This window comes from Mus caroli, unplaced genomic scaffold (genome assembly GCF_978045245.1).
Source record: "Mus caroli unplaced genomic scaffold, Mus_caroli_1 scaffold_6, whole genome shotgun sequence".
Taxonomy (NCBI): domain Eukaryota; kingdom Metazoa; phylum Chordata; class Mammalia; order Rodentia; family Muridae; genus Mus; species Mus caroli.
In genome coordinates this window covers 143,361,860-143,375,048 of record NW_028227261.1, presented here as the reverse complement: position 1 = coordinate 143,375,048, position 13,189 = coordinate 143,361,860, and positions in this window count along the sequence as shown.

Genomic DNA, 13,189 nt, shown 5'->3' with positions numbered 1-13,189 from the left:
GCAGAACCACAGAATCTTCACAATCAAAATAGCAACAGCCTTGATAAGAGTCTTTAATCTTTCCTCTGAAATTTCACAAGCCAGGCCTCCATTTAAGTACCCTTATTAAGAGTAAGTTTTGAAAAACAGCCATAGAGCAGAGGGGCCACTGAAAACATTAAGCCCTTCCTCAATGCTCACTCTCCTTCCTGAACCAGACCTCTGGCAGCTAGAGAAGATGAAAGTTGGGCCAGATATCAAGGGCCCACCAAAATGAGAGGGCTGGTGGGTTCTCCAGATGGACACCCCATCCTACCAGAGCCTAGGGGCTATCTCTTCTCTTGGAATTCATCAGAGTACACACATTTCATCAGAATGAAAGAATTAATCAAAGATGATACTTTCTACACTGCCTCTGTCTTAGTCAGGGTTTCTATCCCTGCACAAACATCATGACCAAGAAGCAAGTTGGAGAGGAAAGGGTTTATTCAGCTTACAGGTCTACATTGCTGTTCATCATCAAAGGAAGCCAGGACAGGAACTCAAGCAGGTCAGGAAGCAGGAGCTGATGCAGAGGCCATGGAGGGATGTTATTTACTGGCTTGCTTTCCCAGGCTTGCTCAGCTTGCTTTCTTATAGAACTCAAGACCACCAGCCCAGGAATGTCACCACCCACAACGGACCTTCCTGCCTTGATCACTAATTGAGAAAATGCCTTACAGCATTTCCTCAACTGAAGCTCCTTTCTCTGTGATAACTCCACTTTTGTAAAATTGACACACAAAACCAGCCAGTACAACCTTGATGAAAGGGTTGCTGCTGTACCCAGATTAACCCAAGAGGAGGAAAACCAACAACTCTGGGTATCTGGAAAGAGAACTTAGTCCTGGCAAACATTGGGAATTGGATTTTACTGAAGTTACTCCGACAAGGTTTGGCCAGTTCTTATATCTCCTAGTCTTTCAGGGTGGTAAAAGCTTTTCCCACCAGGTCAAATTACTGGTGGAGCTCATTCTCCCATTCAGCCTTCCCTGCTCTTTACTGTCTCACAGTGGCCCAGCCTCCAGGGCTAAAGTGCCTCAGCAAGTGGCTAAAACTCTAGAAATACATTGGAAATTACAGACAGAAACTGGTGAACTGAGCTGTTCCCTATCATTTTTAGGATCGGGTGCTACCCTACCATGACAAGCTAACGTAGTTTGAAATAATGGCTGCCTCTGCTTATTCCTGTAAAGGGAAGGCCACAACCCATTGAAATGACCCTGGAGATACAGAGTCATCTATCACCCCCACCACAGGCACTACCTTTTACTGAACCAGCACACAAGTTCTACCCAGGGACTTTGTGTGGGTTCCATGACTACCCAGCAAAACCCTGGACCTTGGAAGAAGCTATACTCTGTAATCCTGACAACATCACCCTGTCAAGGTATCAGGTACTACTGCTTGAATCCACCATTCCAATCTAAAGGCAGGCATGACCAGCCAAGGGAAAGGTGAACTGTGGAGGGTCATACAAGATCTCTAGAGCTGACTAAAAGTGCAGTTCATCTATCTGTACTTTATACTCAAGCTGACGCTGATGTTGGGAATTTTAACCCATAACTCCACAATGTGGCCAAGTAGAAATATTGAGATCTGGGATTGGGAATTGTCTTGAACCTCTGACAGAAAAAAATAATAGGTGTTTTCTGAAATGCTATCTCCAAACCTGTGTTGATTTGACCTGTGTGATTTCTTTGATAACAGTGACATCATGACCAAGTAGAAAAGTTATCCAAACCACCTAGGATGTGAGACCAAGAACTGGGAAACAGCCCTGTGGTATTTACAATTTTATACATGCCCCATTGACATCATAAATGAAAGAGGAATTATCATTGCGTCTTCCCAGGCTGCAAGACTGAATTTGTCCATGGCAAACATAACGACCCGTCGTCCATCTCTGTTCATCAGGAAAGAGCCTTCTCAGGATAGTCACCCAAGATTCAAACCTGGGACTGCAACTGGAAGGAGTTAAGAACCTACTTTATAGGACAGACCTGAGGACTCTTGCTTAAATTTAGAGGATTTGGAGACAAGTCCAGTGTAGAATTCACTACACAGAGAAGGATACCACCCTGCAGGACTCAGCCTACAGGCCCTGGAAGAAGCTGGATACCCCACCCCAAACCAAAAGTACCCTCTTTTCCTCTTGTCTTCTACCAACTCAATCTGTAATGTTGAGTCAAACCTCAGTTTTAACTGAGGTGGACAGCCACCATCTCTATGCCAGGTGCCCAGCGGCCCTCTGACTCAAGGTGACCTATCCCAATGCCCTCCTGTAACCCTGCCTTCACATAGCCCCAACTTCAAATGATATTCCTGAAACTGAGTCCTTAAGACTAGCTGAATATACCATGGCTTATCTAGGGCAGGGTTATTGGCTCTGCCTGGATCCCAAACCCCCGTTTTAGGTGGAGATAGGAGGCAACATCTCTATTTCCCCTTCTCTGTCTCACCAAAAGACACAGATTGTAGGTCACAAGAGTCTAGACTCAACCTGAGAGACCTACAAGGGAAAGGTACTTTCTTCAACTCTTGCCTTCCCCAATCTCTCTTACAGTCTATGTTGGAGTTCCTTAACTCATACAAATAGATCTAAATAAAGTACAGTTCCTGGCCCCACTGGGGGACATGGTGAGCCTGCATATTTGGCTTCTTGCCAAATGTGTAACTGCGGAACATCTGGAATTGGATGGGAAAAGTTTCTGTGCACTGGTCTATGGTCCTCTCCCCATGCATACACACACACTCTCTCTCCCTCCCTCTCGCTCCCCCTCTCCCTCCCCCTTTTCGTGTTTACATTTGAGAAGAAGAGAAGAAGCATTTCTTACCACATAAAATCCTCACCTAGAGAAAGAGGGAAGTTTCAACTTTCTTCTTCTCTTCATAGGGGCTGTGACCTGCCTCTTGGAGACCTTAGCAGTAGCCCTTCAGAATCAGAATTTCAGACCTCTGAGAGCCAGAATAGACCAGGATACACAGCACCTCAAGGATTTCACAGGATAGCTTGCTAAACAAATAAATTCCTTAGTAGAAATGGCTTTGCAAAAGTGTCAGGGACTAGGTTTGTTATTCTAAAGGAAGCATGCCTTTGTGGTGCCCTAGATTTAAAAAAAAATGCTGTTTTTACACCAACAACTCATCAATAATATGAGCCACATTAAATACCCTCAAAAACCCTTAGATGCAAGACTAGAGGAGAGTCCTGAGGCCTCTAATTGACAGCAGTCTCTTTTCTCCTGCTTCTCATGGCTTACCACCCTTTTGCCTGCCTTAGCTGAACCTATTCTCTCACTGCTCCTTGAGGCTGTGGTCAGCCCTTGCATTTTCAATTGGTTGCTAACATACAGTAGAAGAATCAACTCTGTTGAGTATAAACTTGTACCTCAACACAAATCAGTGTTTGGGGGATATGATCTCGAGCCAGTGGAGAATCTGATACCTAAGGAAACCCCTCTTTGTGCTAGGCACCCATTTTAGTAGCCATTTGCCTCGCGTAGCTGTAAATGCTTCAGAAAGGAAGTAATTGTGGTTCCTCACCCTCTTCTGGATGACACTTCTCTCATTTGGGTTAGAGACAGCAGCTTTGCTGGTGGTTTTAATCAATTTGGCTAATTATACTGAATTTGGTCTGGTGGTCTTCTCCCCTTGCCATTACATTTTTACGAAGCAAAGTTAAATTTAGATTGTTTTTGTTCCTTTGTTTTTAGAGACAGAATCTTGTTATGTAGACCTGCATGGTCTGGTACTATTTGGCCCAGGCTGGACTCAGGTTCAAGGCCACTCCTCCTTGCTTAATCTCTCGAGTGCTGGATTGAGAGGTGTGAGCCACCAAACCCACATTAGATTCTGTTATGCTGCTGCTCAGTGGTCTTAAAGACGGTCAAGAGTGGAGAAAGATGACTAGTTAAAAAGCAAAAGCATCCCAGCATTCTGGAAGCAGATGCAGGTGGATCTCTGTGAATTCGAGGCCAGCCTGGTCTACCGAGTGAGTTCCAGGACAGCTAAGGCTACACAGAGAAACCCTGTCTTGAAAAACCAAATCAAACAACCAAACCAAACCAAAACAGCAAAAGCAAACATTTGAATGACTGAGTTAATGAGACCATGGAATGTCCTGTTCACCTTCATATCCCAGCCTGATATAATTCCCAACATAAGGAATGAGCTCAAATATGATTTATTAATTGAGCTATATTCATCTTTCTTCTTGTATATTCCTGTGAAATCTCCACCTTTGGCTATATGTCCACAGTTCCAGTGAGTGAAGAAGCAGGGCATAGTGGAGCTCTGGATGACTTCACAAATGTACAGAAAATAATACGAGCCGGTAGAGCACTAAACAGAGACCGGGACAGTCCACTTGCTGTGATCATGGTTACTTTCTTTCTTTCTTTCTTAGATTTATTTATTTATTTAATGCATATGAGTTCACTGTTGCTAGCTTCATACACATCAGAAGTGAGCATTGGATCCCATTTCAGATGGTTGTGAGCCACCATGTGGTCGCTGGGAATTGAACTCAGGACCTCTGGAAGAGCAGTCAGTGCTCTTAACCACTGAGCCATCTCTCCAGCCTGTGATCACAGTTTCTTACGTTACAGATTCTTCCTATGCCCTGCTGTCCTGGCTAGCTTTATGATAACTTTACATAAGCTAGAGTCATCAGAGAGGAGGGAGCCTTAACTGAGAAAACACCTCTATAAGATCACACATAGGACATTTTCTTAATTAGGGATTGATGGGGGAGGGCTCAGACCAGTGTGCATGGGGCTACGCCTAGGCTCGTGGTCTTGGGTTTTATAAGCATGCAGGCTGAGCAAGTCAAGTGGAGCAAGCCAGCAAACAGCACCCTCCATGGCCTCTGCATCAGCTCCTGCCTCCAGGTTTCTGCCCTGCCTGAGATCCTGTTCTGATTTCTTCAATGATGAATAGGATGGCAGAAGTGTAAGCTGAATAAATCCTTTCCTTCCCAAGTTTCTTTGGTCATGGTGTTTCGTCACAGCAATACTAACCCTAACTGGGAGCCAAAGTGATGTGGATAAGCATATAGATTTGCAGTGTGTATGGGTGTGTGTGGGTTGGTGCATGCGAGAGCATGGGTGATTGTGTGGATGCTCACGTGTATGTGGAGGCCAGGGGATGACACTGAATGACATTCCTTGGGAGATGCCCACTTAGGTTTTTGAGACAGCATGTCTGACTTGTCTGGAGTTCACCACATGGTCTAGGCTGGGTAGCCCAGAAAGCTCCAGAGAGCCATTGCCTATGTGAGACTCCCCACTTCTGGGATTATGTACACATAGTACTACACTTGACTTTAAAAATTATTATTTTTAAAAAATATGACTTTTTTACAACATTGTTTACATATTTATTTTTGCAGTAGTAAGGGGTTGAACTCAGGACCCCATGCATGCAAATATACTACCACAGAGCCACATACTATACCCCCAAACATTATTTTAAATTATGTGTATGTGTGTGCATGTCTGTGTGTATGTATGCCACATGTGTAGGTGCCTGCAGACTCCAGAAGAGAGTGCCAAATACCTTGGAACCAGAGCTGCAGTTCGCTGTCACGCCTGACCTGGGTGCAGGGGACAGAATTGAGGCCCCTGGAAGGGCAGCAAGGGTTTTTAACCAGGGAACCATCTTCCCAGCCTCCACACCTGGCTTCCTAATGCAGTTTCTGGAATTGAACTCAAGTTATCATACTCCCCTGCTGGGCTAGCTCCCTAGCCCAAGAATATAGGTTTTAATTTAAAGGACTGTTTCAATAATCGTGGCAATAAAAAAAAAAAAAAAAAAAAAACCAAAGCCAGACGGCCTGTGGGTTAAGCAGAGCAAAGAACAAGCCGACTCGCTGCGAAAGGCACATAAGTTGTTTAAGGGTTTGCTTTTGAAATACTTTTAAGTCTCTCAAACCACAGTTTAATGTGAAATTGGAGTCTTATGTGAATGTATAACCCAAATTCAAGGAAGGCACCAAAATGGAGAGGATAAAGAGGAGTGTGTGTGTGTGTGTGTGTGTGCAGGGGGAGGCAGGGAAAGGCAGGGAGAGATGATCACAAGAAGGCAGTGTAGCAGCCAAGACTATTAACCAGTGTCCTGCTGGGAGTCTGGTAACACTCAGTCCATACCCTGGACATTCAGAGGCAGCTTCACCTGTGTCCGTATTTCTTCTGCTTTTTCCGTGGGAACTGAGTGGGAAACAACCCTGGGTTTTACTCTATAGCTCAGATCAGACTCACAGTGAAACTTTGCTTTCAGATGAAGATGCAGAACTCTCAGCTCCTCCTGCACCATGCCTGGCTGGATGCTGACTGAACCTCTGAACCTGTAAGCCAGCCCCATTAAGTATTGTCCTTTATAAGACGTGCCTTGGTCATGGTGTCTGTTCACAGCAGTGAGACCCTGACTAAGACGCCCAGTTTACAAATAAGAAGCAGCTTTCAAAGGCATTGACATATTACACATAAGAGTGGCGAGAGTCTGTGCAAGCTCTGCACAAAGAGTGGGATGTCCTCCCTCATGAAGGGGCGGAAAGGGTGAATACTACTGTGACTTCAGAGGGTAATGGGTGCCAAGACTGTGCTCCTCAGCCAGCCTTTCACAGAGGAAACTATTTAAAGTTATAAACAAGACACATACATATTTGTATGGCAATCTTTGTCAGACAAACACTCAAGAAACTATAAAATGATTATCCTCTATTGCTAAAATAGTTATAAAAGGATGTCAACTGTCTTGGCTGTCCTAGAATTTTCCATAGACCATGCTTGCCACAAACTCAGAGATCCTCCTGCCTCTGCTTCTCAAATGTTGTGATTGAAGAAGACTTGTGCCACCACTACCTGACTGAGGACATCAAATCTTTTTTGTTTGTTTGTTGTTGTTGTTTTGTTTTTTTGGTTTTCCAAAACAGGGTTTCTCTGTATAGTCTCCTTGTCTGGAATTGCCTTTCACTTCCTGGGTGACGCCTTATGATTTCCAGTCATTTGATTCTCCCCTGAGCAAGATCATCTAACTCCTCCCCTTGGACTGCTTGTGTTTTTCAGGCTCATGTTTTCAACCTTCACACCCTTCCCAAGTCTGCATTCTCTCTCTCTTACTCTTGCAAAGGAGAAGAACAGTTATCAACTGCCGATGTTAGCTGCAGTGATGCAATACCAGCTCCAGCCACCTCTGTGCTCAGAAGAGGACACTACCTGAGGTCCTAGCTCTGCTGGCTACCAGTTCCTTTATCTTCTCCTTGGTAACTTAGATTAATCAGAGCATTGCTTTTCTACCAAACATGATTTTCTTATGAAGCTGATTGAATGTGTAATCCTATACTTTCAAACTCTGCCGTTTGGCTAGGGATATAGTTTGGTTAGTTGAACGTTTGCCCTGAGTTGGTTCTCCAGTGCCTTGTAATTTGGATGTGTGGCTACACCTCTAACCCCACCACTCCGATGTGCTTGTAGGAGGGTCAGTAGTTCACAGTCATCATTGGCTACAGGACAAATTTGGGGCCAGCTAAGAAACTGTTTCAAAAACAAAATGAGAAAAAAGAAGAAGAAGAAGAAGAAGAAGAAGAAGAAGAAGAAGAAGAAGAAGAAGAAGAAGAAGAAGAAGAAGAAGAAGAAGAAGAAGAAGAAACAAATCCTGCCTTTCAGTGCAAAGCTCTAAGAAGCCTGGGAGACCACTTTGTTACCTTTCTAGACAAGGGATACTGCCAGGACGGCCCATCAGCTAAGAGACTTGTCCTTGAGTGTCACTTGAATAACAGCTCAAGAAGCTTGAAGCAACACATTTTTGTTGTTGTTGTTGTTTTTGAGCAGGATCTCTTTGTGTAGCCCTGGCTGTCCTGGAACTCAGTCTGTAGACCAGACTGGCCTCGAACTCAGAAATCCACTTGCCTCTGCCTCCCAAGTTCTGGGATTAAAGGCATGTGTCACCACCGCCCAGTGAAGCAACACATTTTTTATCTAGAGAATACAAGGCTAAGAGCTGCCAGATTAGTTGACCATGTCTCTGGCCCGTTGCTGGGGTTTTAAACCACGGCATGGTTTTAGGTTATATATGCTCTGTGACTCTCCTACTTGCTAGGAAAGAGCTGCTCAGATGTGTTGTAATGAGCCAACATGAGGACCATTTGGGGAAGAGTGATTTTTTAAAAAAGATTTATTTATTTATTTTATGTATGTGAGTGCAGTGTAGCTGTACAGATGGTTGTGAACCTTCATATGGTTGTTGGGAATTGAATTTAGGACCTCTGCTGTCTCTGGTCAACCCCACTTGCTTTGGTCAGCCCCACTCGCTCCAGTCAATTCTGTTCTCCCAGTCTCTGCTTGTTCCGGCCCAAAGATTTATTTATTATTATACATAAGTACACTGTAGCTGTCTCCAGACATACCAGAAGAGGGCATCAGATCTCATTACAGGTGGTCCTGAGTCACCATGTGGTAACTGGGATTTGAACTCAACTTGGAAGAGCAGTCAGTGCTCTTACTTGCCGAGTCATCTTGCCAGCCCAGGGAAGAGTGATTTTTTTTTTTTTAAGTGCTATAACTTGGAAGGTCCCAATAGTAAGATCTGAATCTTCATTATAATTTCTGGAAAAGGTTCACTCAGACCTCCTTGAATTGCTGTTTTAGTAGAAGTTGGGAGGGAAGTTTGACACAAGCCTGCATTGAGGAGACTGACAGGAGTGTGCCTATTTCACAGGAGGAACCAAGAAGTATATCCTCTGGTATTCAATGTACTTCCTCTATTTCTGTCAAGACAACTTTCTAGAAAGTGATATATTATGCTTGCCTTTTGAAAGCATAATATTTCATATCTTATTGACAAAAACCAAGAACCATTCCAAAGCACAAGAGTATCATTTTAGTAACTTTTCTTGTTGATGTGATATTTATTTACTTATGTATTTATGTCTTTATGCATGTAAGTATGTATATATTTAGTGTGTGTGCATGTGTGTATGCATGTGTGTGTGCATGTGCATGTGTATATGCGTGTGCATGTGCGTGTACGTGTGTGCGCCTGTGTGTGTGCATATGCATGTGTGTGTGCGTGTGCATTTGTATGTGTGTGCATGTGTGTGCGTGTGTGTGTGCATATGTGTTTGTGCGTGTGCATGTGTGTGTGCATGTGCGTGCATGTGCATGTGCGTGCATGTGTGTGTGTGCGCATGTGTGTGTGCATGTGCGTGTGCACGTGTGCGTGCGCGCGCGTGTGTGCACGTGTGCATGTGTGTGCATGTGTGTGCGTGTGTGTGCGTGTGTGTGCATGTGTGTGCGCGCGTGTGCATGTGTGTGAATGTGTGTGTGCGTGTGTGTGCGTGTGTGTGCGTGTGTGTGTGCATGTGTGTTGCGTATGCATGTGTGTGTGTGCATGTGTGTGCATGTGTGTTGCGTATGCATGTGCCTGTGTGTGCGTGCATGTGAGTGTGCGTGCGCATGTGTGTGCGTGTGTGTGCATGTGTGTGCGTGTGTGTATGTGTGTGTGTGTATGTGCGTGTGTGCATGTGTGTATGTATGTGTGTGTGCATGTGAGTGTGTGTGCGTGCATGTGTGCGTGCATATGCATGTGAGTGTGCGTGCGCATGTGTGTGCGTGTGTGTGCATGTGTGTGTGTGTGCATGTGTGTGCATGCGTGTGTGTGTGCATGCGCATGTGCCTGTGTGTGCGTGCATGTGAGTGTGCGTGTGTGTTTATGCACGTGTGCATGCGTGTGCATATGTGTGTGCGTGTGCACGCGCATGTGCCTGTGTGAGTGTGCATGTGTGTGCATGCACGTGTGTGTGCGTGTGCATGTGTGTGCGTGTGTGTATGTGCATGTGTGCATGTGTGTGAGTATGCATGTGTGTGTGCATGTGAGTGTGTGTGCGTGTGTGCGCGTGCATGTGTGCGTGCATATGTATGTGTGTGCGAGTGTGCATGTGTGTGTGCATGTGTGTGCGTGTGCATGTGTGTGCGCGCGCTTGTGCATGTGTGTGCGTGCGTGTGCATGCGTGTGTGTGCGCCTGTGTGTGTATGCATGTGTTTGTGCATATGCACGTGTGCATGTGTGTGTGCGTATACGTGTGCGTGTGTGCATGTGCGCGTGTATGTGTGCATGTGTGTGTGCGTGTGCATGTGTATTTGTGTGTGCGTGTGTGCGTGTGTGTACATGAATATCACAGATTATGTGGCATGTGTTTGGAGGCAGGAGAATTTTAGAGTTGATTTTCTCCTTCTCCCAGGCACCTCAGGGAATGAATTGGGTCAGCAGGCTTGGCAGCAAGTTCCCTTCCTTACTGATCTAACTCAAGTGAAGACTTAGTTTGGCTCAGAGTTTAAGGGAGTATAGACCACAAGAAAGAAAGGGCGTGGCAGCAACCACATTATGTCTGTAACCAGAAGGCAGAGAGATGAATTCCTGTGCTCAGCTTGACTTCTCTTTATTCAGTCTGGGACTCCCACATTCAGGATGGGCCTTCTCTCCCTGTTAAACCTGTATTTCCATAGTGATTCTAAATCTAGTCAAGTTGATCAAGAAGATTAATTGTGGCCAGTAGTAATGCCCAACAGACTGAACATTTTAAAGTTAAGTCATAAGTTGCTTCCTTTAACTGGAAAGGAAAATGCTGTTAGGAAAGAAAAACTTTGCTGAGGTTGCTAAAATCTGTGCGATGGTGGTTTGAATGAGAGCGTCTCCCCCCCGCCCCGCCCCATAGGTTCCTATAGTTGTATACTTGGGCCTCAGTTAGTGGAACTGTTTGGGAAGGATTCAGAGGTGTGGCCTTGCTGGATGAGGTGTGTCACTGAGGTTGAGCTTTGAGGTTTCAAAAGCCCCTCCCAGGCCAGGGTTTCACTTTCTACCTGCTGCCTGTGGATCAGGATATAAAGCTCTCTCAGCTCTAACACCGTGCTCTGCCTCCTGCCACAATGATGATGGACTAACCTTCTGAAACTGTAAGCAAGCCACCCCCAAATGATTTCTTCTTATTAGAGATTCCTTGCTTGTGGTTCTTCACAGCAATAGAACAGTAGCTAAGACATGGTTAAGGTCAAATCTTCTAGCCATCAAAAGAAAAAAGTTTTGTGGTAGTTTTGCATGGCTATTTCAATGGCAAGAGTTGCAGTGTATTATAAGAACATAGTTGGGCTGATGAGATGGCTCAGCGGTTAAGAGCACTCAAGATTTGAGTTCAAATCCCAGCAACCACATGTTGGCTCACAACCATCTGTAATAAGAAACAAATTTTAAAAACCTACGGGCTGGAGTGAACAGGGCCAAAGCAAGCAGGCCTGGAGTGAGCGGGACTGGAGCAAGAGGGAAAAAGGGAAGTGGTGGTGGGAGGGCATAGTTATGATGGAAAAGACATTACATTTGCACATATATGGAAAAACATATCACATATGTAGGATTGTATCCACTTGGAATCTTGGAAGATTTTCTGTGAATAAGAGTACCTGTTCTTCTATGTCAATCAAATAACTGTAATACAAATTTTAAAAAAGTAAGTCCTTGCCAAATATGTATGGGTGGCAAAGACATAAATACCCTTCCAAAGTAATAAATATGTCATTAGACAATTACAAGATTAGACAGTGGGCTAATACTATGCACATATTAGAATAGACAAATCTAAAACACTGACAACATAAAATGTTTAACAGTAACTCTTAATGCTGGGTAAGTGTGAAATGAGATAAATATTTAGAAGACAGTTTGGTAGTTTCTTATAAAGATGGTCCTTTTATCATATGGTCCCATGGTTGCTCTAAATATTGAGCTTAATGAGATGAAAACTTATATTCACACAAAAATTTCCACACACAAGTGCACGCGCACACACACACACACCCCTATCTCTTAGGAAGAAAAGAGAGTTGAAAAGCTTACAAATTATTTCATAAGAGATTGTATCCTTGAATCCATAACAATGTATTTGTCAAAACTGTACAATACTCAGTAATTATAATATATCAGTATTGGCTGATCAATTGTAATATATGCACAATCTTACTTCAAGTTATTAATAGAAGGGGACTTGGAGTGGGGAAAGAAAAATATGGGATCTCTCTATACTGTCTGTGAAATTTACTGTAAAACTGCTCTTAAAAAGGGCACATCCCTGGAATCCCAACTTTGGGAGGTGGAAATAGGAGATGTACAATTTTCAGCTTGACTACTTAATTGGCTTAAAAAAATTGTGGGTTAGGGATATAGGTCCTTTTAGAGTATTTGCCTAACCTCAAGGTCCTAGGTTTGATTCCCAGCACTGGAGAAAAACAAGAGTATGAGTGGACTTTTAGATTTTTTGGTATTTCTTTGCTTTTGGTTTTTGTTTTTCCTAGCTGAGGGAGAAGAATATGCACGTTTACTTGCTGTTCCCTCCCCACATACTCTTGTTAGGCAGAAGATAGCCATGAAAAACGTCGGTAAAAGGGGATCCCACAGACAGCTTGAGTCCTGTTCCTTGTTTAGATAGCCTGCCAGTCTATTGTAAAATCCTGGCCTCAGCTTTCAGTGTGAAACCTCATTTTTAAAAAGAAGAAAATGTCCTAAGGGAAGGTCATGAGATCAAATACAAGACCTTGAACAAACCTAACAAATGAATAGACACTGTCTAGTTGAAAGCAATTCTGGCAAACATACAGGAGAATGGAGACATTTTAAGCCTCCTCAGCAGAGCACGACAAAGAGACAGTTATATAAACCCTGAGAGGGAGATAGCCTAGGCACTGAGCTAATCCACCCCACTCTCTCCCTGATGGCCTGTTCCTACTTTTGCTTATCTGCTTTTGTTTTGCTACAACTTTGTGTCTTGATGGGCGGTTCCTGAGAGGACCAGAATAGAGAAAAACTCCTTAACACTCCCTAGGACTATGTATAGTTTCAAGTGTCCAGCACTTGACAGAGAAACTATTCACAAAATTAAAACAAACACACTTTTTATTTTGAGGCAGGGTCTCACGGAGTAGTAGTCTAGGCTGGTCTGAAGCTCAAACTCTTCCTTTGTCCTTTAAATGCTGGAATTGGCAGACTGCTTGTCAGCCAGAAATAGACTTTTTGCTCTCTCTTATATTCATGACGTTTCATTTATATACCTTTTTGAACCTTATTAGAATTAATCCTCATAATCAGCTCGTGGGATTATTCATCATATTTAACATGTTCATAAACG